Raw genomic sequence first — 25,846 nt, forward strand, 5'->3', positions numbered from 1 at the left:
TGAACCAGACTGTTTGCAATCGGTGTGTTCTATTTAAACCTGAGCTGAGTCCATCTCCATATTCTCTCCATTACCAACCCTGTCTATGGCCACCTCTGTAATATCCCCCACCTCCACCTCTGTCTCAGCCAATCTGCTGAAAACACCCTCACCTGTACCTTTGTTAAATCCACACTTGACTATTCCAATTCTATCCTGGTCACCCTCCCAGTTATAAACCTCCATAAACCACAGCCCATCCGGATCTCTGCTGCCTGTATCCTAACTCACACCAAATCCTGATCACCCCTGTGCTCACTGAACTACATTGGCTCCTGGTCTGGCAGCACCTTAATTTTAATATTCTCATTCTTGTGTTTGAATCCCTCCATGGCCTCACCCCTCCAATTAGCCCCATTCTCCTGCCCATTCTCATATTCCTGAAAATGTTTTGACTTCAATCTTTTCTCATTTCTCCTTCTGAAGTGAATCCCTTTCCCACTGTATCTGTCCCGAGCCACTATTTTAGACTCCACAGCACTACTGGTGCTGACGGTACAGAAGCTGGGATCAATAGAGAGTTGTGAACTGCACAGCCAGGCACTTCTAGTGCGGCCTGCACAGTGCCCCATGCTGGGCAGGGCTCTAGCTCAATCGTACCATGTATGTGTTGTTGCTCTGAGGATGGTTTTGAATGTGATGTCAATATACCATACCGGCAGCTTTGATGTACGTCTTTGAAACTTGGTCTGTACATGTCCACTGATCGCATGTGTTAGTCACTCTCAGCTGAACATATATTCAGCAGCATGAGGAACCCCCTCTCGTATTATTTAAAAGGACCAGGCATCCAACGTACAGGTGAGGGGCTTTTGACTTACTTCTGTTATTGTAAATTTAGTGGAGGTGCTGTGAATGGTTTTCTGGAGGTGTGTTGTGAGCTGCTGCAGACATTCAGGGAGGACAGAGGATTTGGTGACCCAACTCTGGACGAGGTATGGTCTATCAGGGGGAAACAGCAGCAGCCAGAGCAGAGGCACCACGGCTGGCACTGTTGTTCTGCAGGGAGGGACAAAGCAAAGAAGAGCAATAGTTATAGGGGATTCTATAGTCAGGGGCACAGATAGGCGCTTCTGTGGACATGAAAGAGACTCCATGATGGTATGTTGCCTCCCTGGTGCCAGGGTCAAGGATGTCTCTGAACGGACATGGGGCATTGTGAAGGGGAGAAGGTGAACAGCCAGAGGTTGTGGTACACATCGGTACCAATGACATAGGCAGGAAGAGTGATGAGGTCCTGCAGGGGGAGTTTAGGGAGTTAGGTGGAAAGTTAAAAAACAGTACCTCGAGGGTTGTAATCTCTGGTTTACTCCCTGTGCCACATGCCAGTGAGGCTAGAAGTAGGAAGATAGTGCAGCTAAACACGTGGCTGAGCAGCTGGTGTAGAAGGGAGGGTTTCAGATATCTGGACCATTGGGCTCTCTTCAGGGACAGATGGGACCTGTCTGAAGGACGGGTTGCATATAAACTGGAGGGGCACCAATATCCTTGCTGCAAGGTTTGCTCGCGTCACTCGGGAGGGTTTAAACTAGTGTGGCAGGGGGGTGGGAACCAGAGCAGTAGGACAGCTAGTGAAATAAATGAGGAGGACATAATAAAGAAGGCCAGCAGGATGAAGAGGAAAAGCAAGCAGGGAGATGTTTCTGAGCACAGCGGGACTGGTGTTCTGAAATGCATTTGTTTCAATGCGAGAAGTATAACAGGTAAGGCAGATGAACTTAGAGCTTGGATTAGTACTTGGAAATATGATGTTGTTGCTATTGCAGAGACTTGGTTGAGGGAAGGGCAGGATTGGCAGCTAAATGTTCCAGGCTTTAGAAGCTTCAGGCGGGATAGAGGGGGATGTAAAAGGGGTGATGGAGTTGCATTACTGGTTAAGGAGAATAACACAGCTGTACTGCGGGAGGACAAATCAGAGGGGTCATGCAGCGAGTCAATATGGGTGGAGCTCAGGAATAGGAAGGGTGCAGTCACGGTGTTGGAGGTTTACTACAGGCCTCCCAACAGCCAGCGGGAGGTAGAGGAGCAGATATGTAGACAGATTTAGGAAAGATGTAAAGGTAACAGGGTTGCCGTGGTGGGTGATTTTAACTTCCCCAATATTGACTGGGACTCGCTTAGTGCTAGGTGCTTGGATGGGGCAGAATTTGTGAGGAACATCCAGGAGGTCTTCTTGAAACAGTATGTATATAGTCCAACAAGGGATGGGGCCATTCTGGACCTGTTATAGGGGAATGAGCTCGGCCAGGTGGTCGAAGTTTCAGTGGGGGTGCATTCCCGGAACAGTGACCATAATTCCATAAGTTTTCAGGTACTTGTGGATAAGGATAAGAGTAGTCCTCGGGTGAAGGTGCTAAATTGGGGGAAGGCTAATTATAACAAAATTAGGCAGGATCTGAAGAATTTAGAATGGGGGCGGCTGTTTGAGGGTAAATCAACATCTGACATGTGGGACTCTTTCAAACGTCAGCTGATTAGAATCCAGGACCAGCATGTTCCTGTGAGGAAGAAAGACAAGTTTGGCAAGTTTCGGAAAGCTTGGATAACACAGGATATTGTGAGCCTCGTCAAAAAGAAAAAGGAAGCAGTTGTAAGGGCTGGATGGCGAGGAACAGACTTGAGGAATATAAAGACAGTAGGAAGGAACTTAAGCAAGGAGTCAGGAAGGCTAAAAGGGGTGATGAGAAGTCATTGGCAAACAGGATTAAGGAAAATCCCAAGGAATTTTATACATTTATAAAGAGCAAGAGGGTAACCAGGGAAAGGGTTGGCCCATTCAAGGACAGAGATGGGAATCTATGCGTGGGGCCAGAGGAAATGGGCGAGGTGCTAAATGAGTACTTTGCATCAGTATTCACCAAAGAGAAGGACTTGGTGGATGATGGGCCTAGGGAAGGGAGTGCAGATAGTCTCAGTCATTTCATTATCAATAAGGAGGAGGTGTTGCGTGTCTTGCAAAGCAATAAGATAGATAAGTCTCCAGGGCCTGACGGGATCTACCGTAGAATACTGAGGGAGGGAAGGGAAGAAATTGCTGGGGCCTTGACAGAAATCTTTGCATCCTCATTGGCTACAGGTGAGGTCCCAGAGGACTGGAGAAAAGCCAATGTTGTTCCTTTGTTTAAGAAGGGTGGCAAGGATAATCCAGGAAATTATAGGCCTGTGAGCCTTACGTCAGTGGTAGGGAAATTATTAGAGAGGATTCTTCGGGACAGGATTTACTCCCATTTGGAAACAAACGAACTTATTAGCGAGAGACACCATTGTTTTGTGAAGGGGAGGTCGTGTCTTACTAATTTGATTCAGTTTTTTGAGGAAGTGACGAAGATGATTGATGAAGGAAGGGCATTGGATGTTATCTATATGGACTTTAGTAAAGCCTCTGACAAGGTCCCGCATGGCAGACTGGTGCAAAAGGTTAAGTCACACGGGATCAGAGGTGAGCTGGCAAGATGGATACAGAAGTGGCTCGGTCATAGAAGACAGAGGGTATCAGTGGATGGGTGTTTTTCTGAATGGAGGGATGTGACTAGTGGTGTTCCGCAGGGATCAGTGCTGGGACGTTTGATGTTTGTAGGAAGTGCAAATGATTCGGAGGAAAATGCAGCTGGTCTGATTAGTAAGTTTGCGGAGTTGCAGATAATAATGAGGATTGTCAGAAGATACAGCAGGATATAGATCGGTTGGAGACTTGGGCAGAGAAATGGCAGATGGAGTTTTATCTGGACAACTGTGAGGTAATGCATTTTGGAAGGTCTAATGCAGGTGGGAGGTATACAGTAAATGGCAGAACCCTTAGGAGTATTGACAGGCAGAGAGATCTGGGCGTACAGGTCCACATGTCACTGAAAGTGGCAACGCAGGTGGATAAGGTATTCAAGAAGGCATACGGCATGCTTGCCTTCATCGGACGAGGCACAGAGTATAAAAATTGGCATGTCATGTTGCAGCTGTACAGAACCTTAGTTAGGCCACACTTGGAATTTTGCGTGCAATTCCGACTGCCACACTACCAGAAGGACGTGGAGGCTTTGGAGAGGGTACAGAGGAGGTTTACCAGGATGTTGCCTGGTCTGGAGGGCATTAGTTATGAGGAGAGGTTGGAAAAACTCGGATTTTTTTCACTGGAACGACGGAGGTGGAGGGGCGACACGATAGAGGTTTACAAAGTTATGAGCGGCATGGACAGAGTGGATAGTCAGAAGCTTTTTCCCAGGGTGGAAGAGTCAGTTACTAGGCGACATAGGTATAAGGTGCGAGGGGCAAAGTTTAGAAGGAATCTGCGAGGCAGATTTTTTACACTGAGGGTGGTGAGTGCCTGGAACTTGCAGCCGGGGGAGGTGTTAGAAGCAAATACGATAGCGACGTTTGAGAGACATCTTGACAAATGCATAAATAGGAAGGGAATAGAGGGATATGGGCCCTAGAAGTGCAGAAGGTGTTAGTTTAGGCAGGCATCAAGATCGGCGCAGGCTTGGAGGGCCGAATGGTCTGTTCCTGTGCTGTACTGTAACTTGGTATTTGTTCTTGACTGTAGTTACAGTGTCCCTGGGTCTGTAACACGACCAACAAATGGAGAAGAGGCTGCAGAGAGGGGAAGCTCTGTAAAGTGAGAGGAGGAAGGGGCTCTGCCCTACCCTCCCTGGGTTTTCCAAGAGCACTTTTCCTATGCACACCTAACCCAGGAGCAGTGTGTGAGGTAACTCTGATTCAATTAGGAGGTGGTCACAGAGCTGTGTCACCTCCTGCAACACGAACTGGAGCCTCACTGCGTGCAGTTCTGGTCGCCACATTACCAAAAGGACGTAGATGCTTTGGAGAGGGTGCAGAGGAGGTTCACCAGGATGTTGCCTGGTATGGAGGGCGCTTGCTATGAAGAGAGGTTGAGCAGATTAGGATTATTTTCATTAGAAAGACGGAGGTTGAGGGGGGACCTGATTGAGGTGTACAAAATCATGAGAGCTATAGACAGCGTGGATAGCAAGAAGCTTTTTCCCAGAGTGGGGGATTGAATTACTAGGGGTCACGAGTTCAAAGTGAAAGGGGAAAAGTTTAGGGGGCATATGCGTGGAAAGTTCTTTACGCAGAGGATGGCGGGTGCCTGGAACACGTTGCCAGCGGAGGTGGTAGACGTGGGCACGGTAGCGTCTTTTCAGATGTATCTAGACAGATACATGAATGGGCAGGAAGCAAAGAGATACAGACCTTAGAAAATAGGCGAATGTTTAGATAGAAGATCTGGATCGGCGCAGGCTTGGAGGGCCGAAGGGCCTGTTCCTGTGCTGTAATGTCCTTTGTTCTTTTGTTCTTTCTCACACCAGGGTGAGGACGGAGTTGTCAGTGGCTGTTAAAGTCACAGTTTCATTGAACTTCCATGTATCTGAATATTTCCAGGCAGGAGCAGGAGACATATCAAACATAGAGTCATAGAGAGTGATAGATACATTTATGGCACAGAAGATGGCCATTCGGCCCCTCGGTACCCGCTCCCTGTGGAACAATCCAGTCAGTCCCACTCTCCCAGTCAGTCCCCGTATCCCTGCAAGATCATCTCCTTCGGGTGTCCATCCAGTATCCTTTTGAATTCATTGTCTCTAATGATGAAGTCCAAGATCTGATATGCTTCGCTAAACACTCTCCTAATATGTCCTGCCAACTTCAAATATCAATGCATATGCAGCCCCCAGGTCGCTCTGTCCCTGCACAATCTTTAGAACTGTGTCATTAAGTCTATATTACCTTCCTATTCCTTCTGACAAAATACATCACCTCACACTCCGTTGTATGAAATTCCACCTGCCACTTCTCTGTCCATTCTGCTAGCCTATCTATATCCTGCTACAGGTGGTTTGCAACATCCTCACTGTTTACCACACCTCCAAGATTGTTATCATCGGAAAATGTTGAAATTCTACCCTGTATTCCAAGATCCATGTAACTTATATATAGCAAAAAAACAAACAGTGGTCCTAAGCACTGACCCTTGGGGAACATCACTGTCTACCATCCTCCAGTCTGAAAAACAACCATTTAACACATTTCTCTTTTTTATGTCCTATGGACAATTTTTGATCCAATTAGATGCTATTCCATGAGGTTCAATTTTGTTAGCCAAGCTTCTGTGTGTTTCTTCGTCAAATAATTTCATAAAATCCACGTAGACAACATCCACCACATTCCCTTCATCAACCTTCTCTGATTTTCTAAATAAATTCAATTACTTCATCAAGCATGATCTGCCTTTTAGAAATCCGTGCTGACAATCCTTAATTAACTCAATCTCTCCAAGTGTGTGTTGTCCTTTTCCCCTGATTATCGTTTCTAAAACTTTCCTCACAACTGATGTTAAACTAACTGGCCAGTAGTTACTAGGCCTGTGTGTTGTCCATTGATAATTCTGGGAAGTGAGGGTGACCATCTATGTCATCAATTTCTCCCTCAGCAGGGTGAAGCAGGATGAGAGATCCCGTGGCTTTGTCAGGATAGCGGGATTCCTGATGGTGTCGGTGGCTCTGCGGGGACCCCATGTCAACCCATGGGTTGAGGTACAGGAACTGAAAGAACTCTCACTCCATCAATGTACAGTTGGTGTGTGAGCATGGCCAGTACGTCATGTTGGTGAATGTCCACTATCCTGGTAGCAGCCACCATACCTTCATTCTGAAGCAGTCAGCCGGTCCCAACACATCGGGACTCCATGAAGAACCAGAATGTGGTTCCTTGGAGACAAATGAACCCCCTCTAGACACAGCCCATGTTTCTACACCCTCAATCCACCTCCCACCGTCAACCGTTAGATACGCAAAAAGTGTGTGTATGATGTGAGCAATGGAGTCGCCAGGAACATGGTGGAACAGACCATCGGTGTGATGAATCAATGCTTCCGATGTCTGAACCGCTCGGGGAGAGCCCTCTAGTACACACTGGAGCAGGTGTCTGAGTTCATGGTGTTCTGCTGCACCCTTCATATCATCACCATCATGAGGACACAGGCATTGGCACCAGGAATCCGGAGGACACCTCAGGAGGAGGAGGCAGGGAGGATATTTCCTCGATGCCTTGGACCCGGACAGGCTGTCGGAGAGTCCCTGCTAAGATTCCGGTTCCCATAGGACAACTTCCCTTTCCAGCCATGAATTCCCCATTCTCCACCATTACACCCATCTGAGACGCCCCATCACAGTGTCCCCTTGGTCAGCATCCTGTAATAAAAACATCAGAGAATTATTACAGCACAGAAGGACCAATTCAGCCTTTCGTATCTGCACTGGCTCTCCGAATGAGCAATTCACCTAACGCCGTTCCCTGCCTTCTTCCTGTAATCCTGCACATTCTTCCTTCTCATATAACAATCTATTCAGCTTCAGTTGAACCTGCCTCCATCACACTCTCAGGCAGTGCATTCCAGACTCTAACCACGCACTGTGTGAAAAAATATTTTCATCAGGTCGTCTTTGCTTCTTTTACCCATGACTTTAAATCTGTGCCCTCTCTTTCTCGATCCTTTCACGAGTGGGAACTGTTTCTCTCTATCTGCTCTATGCAGACACCTCATGATTTTTGAAACCTCTAATAAATCACCTCTCGGCCTTCTCCGAGGAAAACAGTCCTAACTTCTCAAATCTATCTTCATAACTAAAATTCCTCAACCTGGGAATGATTCTGGTCAATCTTTTCTGCACTCTCTCCAATGCCCTCACGTCTTTCCTCAAGTGTGGCACCCAGAACTGGACACAATACCAGAGCAGAAGCTGAAATAGTGTCTTATATAAGTTCAACATAACTTCCTTGCTCTTGTACTCTATGCCCATTTTAATAAAGCCCAGGATACTGCATGCTTTATTAAACACTTTCTCAACCTGTTCTGCCGCCTTCAATGACTTCTGCACATATACACACAGGTTCTTCTGCTCCTGAACACCCTATAGAATTGTATATTGTCACCCCATGTTCTTCCTACCAACATGAATCACTTCACATTTCTCTGTATTGAACTTCATCTGCCACCTGTCTGCCCATTCCAGCAACTTGTGTGTGTCCTTTTGAAGTTCTACACTATCCTCCTCACAGTTCACAATGCTTCCAACGTTCGTATCAGCTGCAAACTTTGAAATTGTGCCCTGTACACCCAGGTTTAGGTCCTTAATATATATCAGGAAAAGCAAGGATTCGAACACTGATGTCTGGGGAACTCCACCACAAAGCTTCCTCCAGCCTGTAAAACATCCATTAACCACTACTCTTTGTTTCCTGTCACTCAGCTAATTTCTTATCCATGTTGCTAATGTCCCTTTTATTCTATGAGCGACAAGTTTGCTCACAGGTCTGTTGTGTGGCATTGTATCAAAAGGTTTTTGCATGCAGGGAATAGTTAAATGTCTGGAATGCACTGCTTGAGAATGGTGGAGGCAGGTTCATTTGAAACTGAATAGACCGTTATATGAAAGTCAATGTACACCACATCAACAGAATTGCCCTCATCAACTTTCTCTGATACAACCTCAAACATCTCCAGAAAATTAGTTAAACATGATGTTCTCTCAAGAAATCCATGCTGGCTTGTTTAATTAACTCGCATTTGTCCATGTGACTATTAGCTTTGTCCAAGATTATTTCTTTCTAGAAGTTTTCCCACCACCGAAGTTTAACTGACAGGCCTGTAGTTGCTGGCCTGATCTTTACACCCTTTTTTGAACAAGGGTGTAACGTTTACAATTCTCCAGTCCTCTGGCATCACCCCGAGTCTAAGAAAGACTGAAAAATTATGGCCAGTGCCTCTGCGATTTCCACCCTCACTTCCCTCAGTATCCTTGGATGCATATCATCTGGTCCTGGTGCTTTATTCAATTTAAGTCCACACAGCCTATCTAATACTTCCTCTTTATCAATTTTAAACCCCACTAGTGTCTGACTTATCTCCTCTTTCAACATTGCCTGGGTTGCATCTTGGAATCATAGACAGTTTATGGCACAGAGAGAGACCACTTGGCCCATCGTGTCTATGCTGTCCAAAAAACGACCCATCCATTCTAATCCTACCTTCCAGCATTTGATAGATTACAGCACTTGAGGTGCATATCCAGACACCTTTTGAATGAGTTGTGGGTTTCTGCCTCAACTACCCTTTCAGAAAGTGAGTTCCAGACTCCCACCACCCGCTGGGTGAAAAATAAAATCCGCAGCTCCCTTTTAATCTTTCTACCAATCACTTTAAGTCCATGCCCCCTCGCCACTGACCTCTTTTCTCATGTGAATGGACCCTTCAGCTCCACTCTACTCTCAGTTTTGTACATTTCAATCAGATTTACCCTCAGCCTTCTCTATTTCAAGGAGAACAGTCCCAGCCTGTCCAATCTTTCCTCAGAGCTGCATTTTTCCAGTCCTGGCAACATCCTCATAAATCTTCTGTGTACCCTCTCTAGTGCAATTACATCCTTTCTGTAATGAGGTGACCAGAACTGCACACAGTACTCAAGTTGTGTCCTAACCAATGAGTTATACAATTCTGGCATAACCTCCCTGCTCGTATATTCTATACCTCGGCTAATAAAGGAAAGGATTCCATATCTTCTTCCTTGGTAAAGACAGGTGGAAATTATTCATTTATTACCTCACCTATATCCTCTGCCTCCATGTGCAAATCCCCTTTATGGTCCTGAGTCGGCCCCATTGTTCCTTTTACTACCCTTTTACTATTTAGATGCCGATAGAAAACTTAGGGATTTCCTTTAATGCTCGCCTCTTTTCATGCTCTCTCTTTGCTTCCCTTATTTGCTTTTTCACTTCCCCTCTGGACTTTCAATATTCAGCCTGTTTCTCAATAGTATTTTCTACCTGATGTCTGTTATATCAGACATAAACTTGTCAACCTTTCGTGCGGCCTTCAAAGATCTGTCTGAATACACACCAAGTCTCTCTGTAACAAAAACAAGAAATGCTGGAGTCACTCAGCAGGTCTGGCAGCATCTGTGGAAAGAGAAGCAGAGTTAACGTTACGAGTCTCTCTGTTCCTGTCTCCTCATTTAAACAATACCCCTTTGTTTCTGTTGCCTTCCCTTACACTTCCTACCCAAATGTCTCACTTCACACTTCACTGTGTTCATTTATATTTGCCATTCGCCTGCTCATTTCACTGGTCAGTCTCTGTCCTCCTGAAGTCTGTTACTATCCTTCTCACCGTTTATTAACATTTCTGAGTTTCCTGCCAACTTTGACATTATCCCCTCTGTACACAAGCCCATTGTATTAACATACAGCAACTGGGGCGGCACAGTGGCGCAGTGGTTAGCACCGCAGCCTCACAGCTCCAGCGACCCGGTTTCAATTCTGGGTACTGCCTGTGTGGAGTTTGCAAGTTCTCCCTGTGTCTGCGTGGGTTTCCTCCGGGTGCTCCGGTTTCCTCCCACATGCCAAAGACTTGCAGGTTGATAGGTTAATTGGATGTTATAAATTGCCCCTAGTATAGGTATGTGGCAGGGAAATATGGGGACAGGTGGGGATGTGGTAGGAATATGGAATTAGTATAGGATTAGTATAAATGGGTGGTTCATGGTCGGCACAGACTCGGTGGGCCGAAGGGCCTGTTTCAGTGCTGCATCTCTTAAAAAAAAAACTGTGATCCCAACAGTGACCCTGGGGAACCCCACTGTGTACTTCCCTCCAGGCTGAAGAATAACATTCTCCACTACTCTCTCCTTTCTGTCACTACGCTAATTTCCTGCATGCTGACATTGAAAATAAAAAACAGACTTCCATTTATGAAACGCCTTTCATGACCACTGCATGTCAAAAAAGTGATTTGCAACCAATGTATACTTCTTAAAGTGAAGTCACTCTTGAAATGTAAGAAACAGGCAGACAATTTCTGCACAGCAAGATCCCCCAAGCAGCAATGTGAGAATGATCAGATGGGTTTTTGTGATGTTGATTGAAGGAAACATTTTGACCAGGACACCGGGAATAATTCCCCTGCTCTGCTTCTGCATAGTGCGATGCGATCTTTAACATCCACCTGAGAGGGCAGACTGCAACTTGGTTTAAAGTTTCATTCGATAGACTGCACCTCTGACAGTGCAGCACACCGTCAGTACTGCACTGCAATGTCAGCATTGATTCTTGTAATCAAGTCCTGCAGTGACACTTGATCCTGGAAGCTTGCCACTGAAAGGGGAGAGAGTTACAAACTGAGCCACAGCTGACATTGGTCCTTTTATCCCATGTGTTTCTAATTCGGTAACACGGCTGTTATGTGGTACTTTCTCAAACGCCTTGTGAAAGGATTGGAATATTGTGAAAGTCCAGGTGGGAACCATCATAGAATCATAGAATAGCACAAACTGAATGAGGCCATTCGGCCCATCAAGTCTGTGCTGGCCCTTTCAAAGAGCAATCCAGTTAGTCCCACTACCTGGATCTTTCACTATATCCTTGCATTTTTTCTCCTTCAGATATTTATCCAATTCCCTTTTGTGATCTACTATTGAATCTGTATCCATCAGTCTATCAGACAGTGCATTCCAAATCCAAACCACTCAGAAACAAATATCCTCATGTCTGCTTCTTTTACCAATCGCCTTAAATCTGTGTCTCTTGGACATTGGAAATAGTTTCTCTTTATTTAATTTATCTAAATCCTCCCTAATGTTAAACACCTCAATCAAATCTCCTCTGAAAGTTCTTTGCTCTATGCAGAACAACCCCTAATACATAACTGTAATTCCTCATGCCTGGACAAATACTAGTAAAACAGTTCTGTACCCTCTCCGAAGGCTTCATGTCCTCCCTAAAGTGTGGTTCCCAGTATTCGACACAAGACTCCAGGTGCAGCTGAACTAGTATTTTATATATGTTTCACATAATGTCCTTGCTTTTGTTCTTTTTGCCTCTATTTATAAACCCTAGGATCCCATACATTTATTAACTGTCAAGTTAACCTTTCCTGCCACCTTCAAAGATTTGTGTACAAATCCCAGGTGTCTCTGTTATTTCACCACCTTTATAGTTGTACCATTTAACTTGTATTGTCTCTCTTCATTCATCCTTTCAAAATGTATTACCTCACACATCTGCAATGCTAATTAAATATTGAGAAGATTGAAGTCATTGTTTTCTGTCTCTGCTCCAAACATTTCCTAGTTACACACTCCATCCCTCTCCTTTGTAAATGTTTGAGACTAAGCCAAACTGCTCACAGACTTAGTTACATAGTTAACCCTGAGATGCCTTGAGATCAGCTTCCTACCAAATATTCACACCATCACTAAAACGGCCTATCTCCAACCCCGGTGGAGTTGCATTGCTGGTTAAAGAGTAAATGAACGCAACAGTGAGGCAGAATATTAGCTCTGACGATGTCGAATATGTATGGGTGGAGCTGAGAAACACTCAGGGGCAGAAAACGTTAGTGGGGGTTGTATATAGACCCCCAGACTGTAGTGCTGAATTTGGGAATGGCTTTGGACAGGAAATTAGAGACGCATGCGATAAAGGAACATCTGTAATTATGGGTTTCTTGAATCTGCATATAGATTGGGCAAATCAAATTGGTCACAATACATTGTGGAGGAATTCCTGGAGAATATACGGGATGGTTTTCAGGACCAATTCTTTGAGGAACCAACTGGAGAACAGGCTGTCCTGGACTGGTTATTGTGTAATGAGAGAGGAATAATTGACAATCTAGTTGTGCGAGATCCCTCTGGGATGAGCGACCATAATATGATACAATTCTTCATCATGATGGAGAGTGTCCTAGTTGATTCTGAGACTATGGTCGTGAATCTTAATAAAGTAAGCTACGAAGGTATGAGGCATGAGTCGTTGATGATACATTGGGAAACGTTACTTAAAGAGATAACGGTGGAAAGGCAATGGCAAACATTCAAAGAGCGCATGGATGAACTGCAACAATTGTTTATCCCTGTCTGGCGCAAAAGTAAAATAGAAAAGGTAGCCAAATCATGGCTCACAAGGCAAATTAGAGATAGCGTTAGATCCAAGGAAGAGGCATATAAATTTGCCAGGAAAACAACAACAGACCTGAGGATTGGGAGCAGTTTAAAATTCAGCAAAGGAGCACCAAGGGATTCATTGAGAAGGGGAAAATGGAGTACAAGATTAAGCTTGCGGGGAACATAATAGCTACTGTAAACGAATCTATAGGTATGTGAAGCGGAAAAGATTGGCGAAGGCAAATGCAGGTCCGTTACAGTCAGAAACAGGGGGATTTATTCTGGGAAACAAAGAAATGGCTGACCACCTAAATGCATACTTTAGTTCTGTCTTCACAAAGGAGGACGCCAATATCATACCAGAAATGTTGGTGAATACAGGGTTTAGTGAGAGAGAGGAACTGAAAGAAATCAGTATTAGTAGAGAAATGGTGTTGGAGAAGTTGATGGTATTGAAGGCAGATAAATCCCCAGGGCCTGGTAATCTACATCCTCGAGTATTTAGGAAGTGGCCCGAGAAATAGTGGATGCATTGGTGGTCATCTTCCAAGATTCTATAGACTCTGGAACAGTTCCGACAGATTGGAAGGTAGCTAATGTACCCCACTGTTAAAAAAGGAAGGTAGAGAGAAAGCTGGAAATTGTAGACCAGTCAGCCTGATATCGGTCGTGGGGAAAATCCTGGAGTCCATTATCAAAGATTTTGCAGCAGAGCACTTGGAGAACAGTGGTAGAGTCGGATAGAGTCAGCATGGATTTATGAAAGGGAAATCATGCTTGATAAATCCACTAGCATTCTTCGAGGATGTCACTAGTCGAGTTGATGAGGGGGAGCCAGTGGATGTGATTTATTTGCACTTTCGGAAGGCTTTTGACAAAGTTCCACGTAAGGGTTTAGCGTGTAAAATTAAAGCACATGGGATTGGGGGTAGTGTATTGCGATAGATAGAAAATGGTTTGGGAGACAGGAAACAAAGCATTGGAACATACGGATCTTTTTCTCAATGGCAGGCAGTGACTAGTGGGGGACCGCAGGGATCGGAGCTGGGACCCTAGCTATTCACAATATATATTAATGATTTAGATGAGGAAACTAAATGTAACATCTCCAGATTTGCAGCTGATACAAAATTGGGTGTGAGGGTGAGTGGTGAGTAGAATGCAAAGAGGCTTCCGGGTGATTTGGACAAGTTGAGTGAGTGGGCAAATGCATGGCAGATGCAGTATAATGTGGATAAATGTGAAGTTATCCACTTTACTAGCAAAAACAGGAAGGCATATTATTATCTGAACGGCTATAAACTGAGAGAGGGGAATATGCAACGAGACCTGGGTGTCCTCGTACACCAGTCACTGAAGGTAAACATGCAGGTGCAACAGGCGGTAGAAAAAGGCGAATGTTATGTTGGCCTTTATAGAGACAGGATTCGAGTACAGGAGCAGGGTTGTTGTGCTGCAATTATACAGGGCTTTGGTGAGGCCGAACTTGGAATATTGTGTGCAGTTTTGGTCTCCTTATCTGAGGAAGGATGTTCTTGCTATAGCGGGAGTGCAGTAGAGTTTTACCAGACTGATTCCTGGAGTGGTAGGACTGTCGTATGAGGAGAGATTGAGTCGGTTAGGACTATATTCACTGGAATTCAGAAGAGTGAGGAGGGATCTCATCGAAACCTATAAAATTCTAACATGGCTTGACAGGGTATATGCAGGAAGGATGTTCCCGATGGTGGAGACTCCCGAACCAGGTGTCATAATCTAAGTATATGGGGTAAAATTTTCAGGACTGAGATGAGGAGACGTTTCTCCACCAGAGGGTGGTGAGCCTGTGGAAATCTGTCATCCCGCCCATATCCAAGGGGGATTGGAAGATTCTGGCCAGTGCCTCTGCTATTTCCAGCATTGCTTCCCTCAGCAACCCTCATACATCCCATCCAGACTGGGTAAATGTTCAACTTTATTGTGGTACAAAAGTGTTGGATTGAAAAGGGTTAACTGAATCTGTTTGCTCCGTGACTGTAATTAATGTCAGTCTCCATGGGCCCTAATTGTGTCACTAGAGGGTTTCCATCTCCTATTAATAAGGGGGTTCTTTCAATGTGTTATTCCATATGTCAGTGGGAACATCAGCCCCGGCACTTACAGAGATCAGCTGCTCCAGAGAGATAGAGAGAGGATACATCAGAATCTGAGAACAAAAGACTGGAATGTTACAACAATGGGTCAGAATCTGAGAACAATAGATTGGAATGTTACAACAATGGGTCAGAATCTGAGAACAATAGATTGGAATGTTACAACAATGGACAGGAGTTTATCCTCGGATCTTTACTCTCTTTCTACATATTATGATTGGTTCTCATTAAACACTCGTATCTATCTCGCACTGAAGATTATTCAATATATTTACTATCCCATCCTGGCTATTATTGGTGTCCCTGGTAAGTCTCTCTATCTAGCTATAAATCCTTTAAACCATGTTTAACTGCATTATTGCTCCTGTAATTTACTCTGCCCTTCTTGCTGCCGTTGTCTGCCTGGTGAATATCTCCAGCTATTAGCTCAACAAACCATTGTGAACTGTATTACAGTTCTTGTCATTTACTCTCTCATCTTTGCTGCTGTTGCTGTCTCTATTTCAGGCCAGGAGATCAGTAAACCCTGTTTCACTGAAAAACTGTTCTGTTATGTACATTTTGGGAAGACTGAAGCCAGTGTCATTGGTCTCCATCACAAACTCCATCACCTATCTGGGAGGCACATATTCCACCCTGCCCAATATCTGAGGCTCAACCAGACAGTCTACAACTTCTTTGTTATATTTGAACCTGAGCTGAGTTCATCTCCATATTCTTTCCATCACTAACCATGCCTAATATCACCTCTATGATCTCACCCAACTCCACCTCTGCCTCAGCCCATCTACTGCATAAACCCTCATCCGCATCACTGTTCAATACACAGTTGACTTTTCCAATTCCACCTTGTTCACCCTCACAGTTCTAAACCTCCATAATCCACAGCCCATCCAGAACTCTGCTGCCTGTATTCGAACTCACACCAAATCCCGATCACCCATCACCCCTGTGCTCACTGATCTCCATTGGCTCCCGGTCTGGCAGCACCTTAATTTTAACATTCTCATTCTTGTGTTTGAATTTCGCCATGGCTCACCCTTCCATTTATTCACTTTCCCCTCTCCAAGTCATATATTCCTGCAAATCTTTCGACTTCAATCTTGTTTCAGTTCTCCTTGTAAAGTGAATTTCTTTCCCTCTGTATCTGTTCCGAGCCACGATTTTAGACTCTGCAGCAAGACTGCTGCTGACGGTACAGAATTGGGATCCAAAAAGAGATGTGAATCGTACAGCCGGCCACTTCCAGTGCGGTCTGCACAATATCCCATTCTGTGTAGGGCTCCAGGCCAGTCACATCATCTATGTGCTGTCAGCGTGGTCTTCACAGCCGGCCACCTCTACTATGCCCTGCACAGTGTCCCAAGCTGCGCAGGGCTCTAGCTCAATTGTACCTTGTATGTGTTGTTCCTTTGAGGGTGGATTTGAAAGTGATGTCAATGTACCATACCAGCAGCTTTGATGTACTTCTTTAAACTTTTTCTGTGCATGTCCACTGACCGCTGAACATACATTCAGTAGCAAAAGGAAACCCCTCCGGTGTTATTTAAAAGGACCAGGCATCTAGTTTACAGGCTTTTGACTTACTTCTGCTATTGTAAAGTTAGTGGAGGTGTTGTGGATGTTTTTCTGGAGGTTGTGTTGTGAGCTGCTGCAGACATTCAGGGACATTTGTGAACTATACAGTAAATGGAAAAGTTCTGGGGAAAATTGATGTACAGAGAGATTTGGGTGTTCAGGTCCATTGTTCCCTGAAGGAGGCAACGCAGGTCAATAGAGTGGTCAAGAAGGCATACGGCATGCTTTCCTTCATCGGACGGGGTATTGAGTACAAGAGTTGGCAGGTCATGTTACAGTTGTATAGGACTTTAGTTCGGCCACATTTGGAATACTGCATGCAGTTCTGGTCGCCACATTACCAAAAGTATGTGGATGCTTTGGAGAGGGTGCAGAGGAGGTTCACCAGGATGTTGCCTGGTATGGAGGGCGCTAGCTATGAAGAGAGGTTGAGTAGATTAGGATTATTTTCATTAGAAAGACAGTGGTTGAGGGGGGACCTGATTGAGGTGTACAAAATCATGAGAGGGATAGACAGGTTGGATAGGAAGAAGCTTTTTCCTAGAGTGGGGGATTCAATTACTAGGGGTCACGAGTTCAAAGTGAGAGGGGAAAAGTTTTACTAGGGGTCACGAGTTCAAAGTGAGAGGGGAAAAGTTCAGGGGGGATATGCGTGGAAAGTTCTTTACGCAGAGGGTGGTGGGTGCCTGGAATGCGTTGTCAGCGGAGGTGGTAGACGCGGGAACGATAGCGTCTTTTAAGATGTATCTGGACAGATACATGAATGGGCAGGAAGTAAAGAGATACAGAGCCTTAGAAAATAGACGACATGTTTAGATAGAGGATCTGGATCTGCACAGGCTTGGAGGGCCGAAGGGCCTGTTCCTGTGCTGTAATTTTCTTTGCTCTTAGTTCTTTGTGTGGAGAGGATTTGGTGACCCAACTCTGGACGACGTATGGGGACTGTAGTTACAGTGTCTCTGGTTCTGTAACATGACCAACAAATGGAGCAGATGCTGCGGAGAGGGGAAGCTCTGTAAAGAGAGAGGAGGAGAGGGCTCTTCCCTGCCCATCCCGGGTGCTCCAAGAGCACTTCTCCTACCTACACCTAACCCAGGAGCAATGTGTGAGGTGACTCTGATTCAATAAGGAGGTGGTCACAGAGCTGTGTCGCCTCCTGTAACACAACCTGGAGCCTCTCACCAGGGTGAGGACGGAGCTGTCAGTGGCTGTTAAGCTCACAGTTTCATTGAACTTCTATGTATCTGGATATTTACAGGCAGGAGCAGGTGACATATCCAACATGGAGTGGTAGAAATTGATGGAGTCATTTGCAACACAGAAAGAGGCCATTCAGCCCCTCACTGCCAGATTACTGTGCAACAATCCAGTCAGCCCCACTCTCCCACTCCCCCGCTCAATCCCCGTATCTCTGCAAGTTCATTTCCTTCAGGTTTCCATCCAGTTTCCTTTTGAAATCTTTGATTGTCTCGGCTTCCACCATCCTCATGGGTAGTGAGTTTCAGCTCATTACCATCCACTGTGTAAAAAGGTTCTTCCTCATATTCCCCTGCATATGTTAACCAAAACCTTCCATCTGTGCCCCCTGGTCCGCGTTGCATCAGTTAATGGGAACAGTTTTTCCTTGTCTATCTTAGCTAAGTCTATCATAATCATGTACACCTCTATCAAATCACTCTCAATCTCCTTTACTCCAGGGTGAACAACTCCATCTTCTCCAAACTCACTTTGTAACAAAACTCCCATCCCTGGAATCATTCTGGTAAATCTCCTCTGCACCCTGTCAAGGACTTTCACATCCTTCCTACAGTCTGGTGACCAGAACAGGGCACAGTTCTCTTGTTGGGGTCTCACCAAAGCTTTGTAAAGTTTCAGCAAAACCGCCCTGATTTTGTATATTTGCTTCTAATGATGAAGCCCAAGATCTGATATGTTTTGCTAAACACTCTGCTAATATGTCCTGCCACCTTCAAAGATCAATGCATATGGAGCCCCAGGTCCTTCTGTTCCTGCACAATCTTTTGAACTGTGTCATTAAGTCTATAATAAAAGCAAAATACTGCGGATGCTGGAAATCTGAAACAAAAACAAGAAATGCTGGATTCACTCAGCAGGTCTGGCAGCATCTGTGGAAAGAGAAGCAGAGTTAACGTTTCGGGTCAGTGACCCTTCTTCGGAACTGACAAATATTAGAAAAGTCACAGATTATAAACAAGTGAGGTGGGGGTTGGGCAAGAGATAACAAAGGAGAAGGTGCAGATTGGACCAGGCCACATAGCTGACCAAAAGGTCACGGAGCAAAGGCAAACAATATGTTAATGCTGTGTTGAAAGACAAAGCATTAGTACAGATTAGGTGTGAATATACTGAATATTGAACAGCAGCAAGTGCAAACCTGAAGAAAAACAACCTGAAAAAAACAGTGGGTAAGCAAACTGAACAAACTAAGATGAAATGAAATAAATGCAAAAAAAGATTGTAAAAAATGTAAAAAGGAATGTAAAAAAAATGAAGAAAAAATAACTAAAAATGACTAAAAATGAAAGTAAAGTGGGGGGCTGTCATGCTCTGAAATTATTGAACTCAATGTTCAGTCCGGCAGGCTGTAGTGTGCCTAATCGGTAGATGAGATGCTGTTCCTCGAGCTTGCGTTGATGTTCACTGGAACGCTGCAGCAATCCCAGGACAGAGATGTGAGCATGAGAGCAGGGGGGAGTGTTGAAATGGCAAGCAACCGGAAGCTCAGGGTCCTGCTTGCGGACTCAGCTCAGTCACTGACCATTGTGTAACATCAATGTCGACCATCCTCCAGTCTGAAAAATAACCATTTAACACATTTCTCTTTTTGCTCTCCTTAGGACAATTTTTGATCCAATTGTATGCAATTCCATGAGCTTCAATTTTGTTAACCAAGCTTGTGTGTGGTTCTTAATCAAATACTTTCATAAAATCCAGGTAGACACCATCCACCACATCCCCTTCATCAACCTTCTCTGATCATCGAAATAAATTCAATTAGCCCATCAAGCATAATCTGCCTTTTAGAAATCCGTGCTGACACTCCATAATTAACTCAAACCTCTCCAAGTGTGTGTTGTCCTTTTTCCATGATCATTGTTTCTAAAACCTTACTCACCACTGATGTTACACGAACTGACCAGTAGTTACTAGGCCTGTGTGTTGCCCATTGATAATTCTGGGATGTGAGCATGACCATCTATGTCATCATTTTCTCCCTCAGCAGGGAGAAGCAGGATGAGAGATCCCATGGCTTTGTCAGGATAGCGCGATTCCTGATGGTGAAGGTGGCTCTGCGGGGTTTCCATGTCAACGGGGAGAGGGTCAGCAACTGAAAGAACTCTCACTCCATTAATGTACAGTTGGTGTGTGAGCATGCCCAGTAAATCATGTTGGTGAATGTCCACTATCGTGGCAGCAGCCACCATACCTTCATTCTGAAGCAGACAACCAGTCCCAACACTGCGGGTCTCCATGCAGAACCAGAATGACACTCCTCGGAGACAAAGGAAACCCCCCTCTATACCCAACTCATGTTTCTACAACCCCAAACCATCTCCCACCACCAACCAAACGCACACAATTAACATGTGTAAAATGTGAGCAATGGAGTCACCAGGAACATGGTGGAATTGACCATCGGTGTGATGAAACTTTACTTCCGATGTCTGAACCGCTCGGGGGGAGTCCTCCAGTACACACTGGAGCAGGTGCCCAAGTTCATGGTGTTCTGCTGCACCCTTCATATCATCACCATCACGAGGACACAGGCATTGGCAGCAGGAATCCGGAGGCCACCTCAGGAGAATGAGGAGGAGGCATGGAGGATATTTTCTGGATGCCTTCCACCAGGACAGGCTGTCGGAGAGTCCCTGCTAAGATTCAGTTTCCTGTAGGACAACTTCCCTTTCCCACAATGAATCCCCCATTCTCCACCATTACACCCATCTGAGACGCCCCATCACAGTGTTATTACAGCACAGAAGGAACTATTCACTCTGACGTGTCTGCATCGCCTTTCCGAATGAGCAATTCACCTAATCCCATTCCCTGCCTTCTTCGCATAATCCTGCACATTCCTCCTTCTAATACACCAAATTATTCAGCTTGAGCATGTTTATAGATGTGGTCACCCAAGAGCTGAAGATTATGCAGGGAGAGAAGGAATTGGTGATCCCCAGACAGTCAAAAAGAATCAGGCAGGGAGTGCTGCAAACCCTTCAGTGCATCTCACTCTCCAACAGGTATTCAGTTCAGAATACTGAGGAAAGTGATGCTTCACCTGGGGGGCGCAGCCAGAGCCAACTCCGTGTCAACACGGTTGGCAGAGCTGCAGAGCGGGGTAGAGGGATGACTGGAAGAGCCATAGTGATCAGTAGTCAGGGGAACAGGCAGGTGTTTATGTGGCCACAGACGCGAATCGAGGATGGTGTGCTGCTTCCCTGGTGCCAGGGTCAAGGATGTCACTGAGCGACTGCAGAGCATCCTGAAGGAGAAGGGGAACAGCCAGCTGTCATGGTCCACATCGGAACCAGCAACAGAGGTAGAAAGAGGAATGTCGTCCTGCAGTCAGAATTTATGGAGCTAGGGAAGAAATTAGGCCAGCATGACCTCAAAGTAGTAACTTCTGGATTAGTCCCAGTGCCATGCACAGCTGAGTATAGAAATAGAAAACTAAAACAGATGAATGCGTGGCTGGGAAGATGGTGCAGGAGGAAGCGCTTCAGATTCCTGGATATTGGACCGGCTCTGAAGGAGAAGGGACCTGTACAGGCCTGACTGGTTGCACCTGACTGGAGCCGGGACTGAGTTACTTGCAGAACGTTTTGCTCGTGCTGTCGGGGAGGGTATAAACTAGTTTTGCAGGGGGGTGGGGACCTGAGGGTGGACTGAGTTGGGACAAAACCTGAAATGAAAATAGAAGGCAGAAAATTGATGGATGAGTGTAGAAAACAGAGGAAAAGAGGGTTAGAATTTTTTTTAACTGTTTGGCTGTGCTCAAGGGTATCTATTTCAATGCAAGAAGTATAGCAAATAAAGCAGATGAGCTGAGGGCAAGGTGGACAGGTGGCAGTATGATATCATAGCTATCACAGAAACATAGCTGAAGGAGGGACAGGAATGGCAGCTCAACGTTCCTGGTTACAGGGTTTTCAGACACAATAGGGAGGGGTTAAAGAAAGGAGAGGAAGTGGCAATTTCGGTCTGGACATCTATTGCAGCTGTGAGGAGGGATGAAATGTTGGAAGGTTCATCAACTGAGGCAATATGGATTGAGCTAAGGAACCAAAAAGGGGCAATCTCACTGCTGGGAGTGTGATCCCGTCAGCCAAACAGTCCGAGGGAGACAGAAGAGCAGATATGTAGGCAAGTCTCTGAGAAGTGCAAGAACAATAGGGCAGTAATAGTAGGGGATTTTAATTACCCCGATATTAACTGGGATAATTTTAGTATGAAAGGAATTAATGGAACAGAAATCTTGAGGTGCATTCAGGAGAACGTTTTTGGCCAGGATGTAGCAAGTCCAACAGCAGAGGGTGCAGTTTTAGACATTGTTTTAGGAAATGAAGATGGGCAGGTGGAAGGAGTGGCAGGGAAGAGCATTTTGGTGGGATTTTAGATTAGATTAGATTAGAGATACAGCACTGAAACAGGCCCTTCGGCCCACCGAGTCTGTGCCGACCATCAACCACCCATTTATACTAATCCTACACTAATCCCATATTCCTACCAAACATCCCCACCTGTCCCTATATTTCCCTACCACCTACCTATACTAGTGACAATTTATAATGGCCAATTTACCTATCAACCTGCAAGTCTTTTGGCTTGTGGGAGGAAACCGGAGCACCCGGAGAAAACCCACGCAGACACAGGGAGAACTTGCAAACTCTACACAGGCAGTACCCAGAATCGAACCCGGGTCCCTGGAGCTGTGAGGCTGCAGTGCTAACCACTGCGCCACTGTGCCGCCCCGGAGTGATAATAATTCAGTTAGTGTTAACTTAATTATGGAACAGGACAAGAGATACATCAGGAGTTAGAGTTCTCAATGGGGAAAGGTGAATATTACTAAACTCAGGAGCGAAAGTGGACTGGAAACAGCTGTTTGAAGGTAGTTCAGTCTCAGAGCAGTGGGCGGCATTCAAAGTGAAGATTCAAAAGGTTCAGGATAAACATGTTCCCACAAAGAAAAAGGGTGAGGCGGCCAAATCTCGAGTCCCATGGATGTCAAGGAGCCGACAGGGTAGGATAACGCAGAAAAGGAAAGCTTCTGTCCGACACTGAGAACTCAATACTGCAGAAAGCCGAGAGGAGTATAGAAAGTGGAGGGGTCAAATCAAAAAGGAAGTTAGGAAAGGAAAGTGAGGGTATGAAAGAATATTGGCAAGCAAAATCAAGGTGAACCCAAAGATGTTTTCTCAATACATTAAGAGGAAGAGGATAACTAAGGGGAGAGTAGGACCCATAATAGATCAGAAAGGTAACCTTTGTATAAATGTGGAAGATATTGGTATGGTTCTTTATTGAACACTTTGCGTATGTCTTCAGAAAAGAGGGGGGATTTAGATATTGTCGTTAAGGAGGAAGAGTGTGAATTATTGGATATAATAAACATAGGGAGAGAGGAAGTATTAATGGGATTAGCATCCTTGAAAGTTGATAAATAACCACAGCCGGATGAAATGTACCCCAGGCTGTTCAAAGAAGCAAGAGAGGAAATAGCAGAGGGTCTGCCCACCATCATTTCCCAATCTCACTAGATACAGTTGTAATGCCGGAGTATTGGAGAATTGCTAACGTTGTACCTCTGTTTAAAAATGGAGCAAAGGATTGTCTGAATAATTACAGGCCAGTCAGTCTAACCTCAGTCGTGGGCAAATTATTGGAATCTATTCTGAGAGACGGGATAAACTGTCACTTAGAAAGGCACAGGTTTATCAAGGATAGTCAGCATGGATTTGTTAAGGGACGCTCTTGTTTGACCAAATTGATCGAATTTTTTGAAGCTGTTACAAGGAATATAGATGAGGGTAGTGCAGTTGATGTGGTCTACATGGATTTTAGCAAGTCTTCTGACAAGGTCCCACATGACAGACTGGTTCAAAAAATAAAATCCCATGGCATCCAGAGAAATGCAGCAAGGCGGATACAAAATTGTCTCAGTGGCAGGAAACACAGGGTAATTATTGACAAGTATTTTTGCGACTGGAGGACTGTCCCCATTGTCATTCCACAGGGCTCAGTAATGGGTCCCCTGCTTTCTGTGGTCCATATTAAAAAGTTAGACGTAAATTTAGGGGTATGATCAAGACTTTTGCAGACGACACAAAGATTGGCCATGTGGCGGATAGCGAGAAGGATAGCTGTAGGCTGCAGGAAGAGATTGACGGTCTGGTCAGATGGGCAGAAAAATGGGAATCGACCTGGATAAGTGTGAGGTGATGCTATTGGGGAGCTCAAACAAGCAAAGGAATACACGATTACTAGGACAATACTGAGAAGTGTAGAGGAAGTAAGGGACTTTGGAGTGAATGCCCACAGATCCCTGAAGATAGCAGGACAGGTCAATAAGGCAGTTAAGAAGGCATATGGAATCATTTCCCTTTTTAGCTGAGGTATAGAATGTAAGAGCTGGGAGGTTATGCTGGAACTGTATAAATCATTGGTTAGGCCACAACTTGAATACTTGGTGCAGTTCTGGTAACCACATTACAGGAAGGATGCAATTGCACTAGAGAGGGGACAGAGGAGATTTACGAGGATGTTGCCAGGACTGGAAAAATGCAGCTATGAGGAAAGATTGGATAGACTGGGGTTGTTCTTCATGGAACAGGGAAGGCTTGAGGGGAGATCTGATTGAAATGAACAACATTTTGTGGGGCCTGCATTGAGTGGAGGTGAAGGGTCTATTCAACTTAGCAAAAAAGGTCAGTGACTAGGGGACATAGATTTAAAGTGATTGGCAGAAATATCAGAAGGGAGTTGAGGAAAAACATGTTCACCCAGAAATACAAAATTGCCTCAGTGACAGGAAACAAAGGGTAATTGTTGACGGGTATTGACTGGAGGACTGTTACCAGTCGTGTTCCAGAGGGCTCGGTACTGGGTGCCCTGCTTTTAATGAGGGTCTGTAACTCACTTCATGAAAGGATGGTTGAGGCAGAAACCCTCTACTCATTCAAAAGGAGTCTGGATGTACACCTCAAGTGTCATAATCTGCAGGGCTACGGATCAAATGATGGAAGGTGTGATTAGAATAGGTGGATAACTTTTCAGCTGGCACAGACACGATGGACCAAGGTACCTCTTTCTGTGCCTTAAATTTTCTACGATTCTATGATTCTGTAACACGAAACACGCAATCCTCGTTAACACTCACAATTCTGTCAACAAACTATCAAGATTATCAGAGATGATTTTCCATGAAGCTACCCCTGCTGCTTGTCATTTATTAAGACATGATTTTACAAGTAAGAAATATTTTTGTGCTGGGTTATGGCCTCCAGAATTTTCCAATAATCAACATTAGGCTGATAGTTACAAGGCTTATCCAACCTCCCCTTCTTAAAACAGGGTGAAACATTTACAGCACTTCAGTTCTCTGGCATATTTAAAAATTCATTCATGGGTTGTGGACATCGCTGGCCAGGCCAACATTTATTGCCCATCTCTAATTGCCCATGCGAAAGTGGTGGTGAGCTGCCTTCTTGAACCACTGCAGGTACACCCACAGTGCTGTTAGGAAGGGTGTTCCAGTATTTTGAACTAGCGACAGTGAAGGAACGGCAAGATAGTTTCAAATCAGCATGGTGTGTCGCTTGGAGGGGAACTTGCAGGTGGTGGTGCTTCCATACATCTGCTGCCCTTGCCCTTCTATGTGGTAGAGGTTGTGTGTTTGGAAGGTACTGTCTAAGGAGCCTTGGTGTGTTGCTGCAGTGCATCTTGTAGATGGTATACATTGCTGCCACTGTGCGTCGGTGGAGGAGGGAGTGAATGTTGTGGATGGGGTGCCAATCAAGCGGGCTGCTTTGTACTGGATGGTGCCGAGCTTCTTGAGTGTTGTTGGAGCTGCACCCATCCAGACAAGCGGAGAGTATTCCATCACACTCCTGACTTGTGCCTTAT

Source organism: Heterodontus francisci, unplaced genomic scaffold, assembly GCF_036365525.1.
Source record: "Heterodontus francisci isolate sHetFra1 unplaced genomic scaffold, sHetFra1.hap1 HAP1_SCAFFOLD_231, whole genome shotgun sequence".
Classification (NCBI taxonomy): Eukaryota; Metazoa; Chordata; class Chondrichthyes; order Heterodontiformes; family Heterodontidae; genus Heterodontus; species Heterodontus francisci.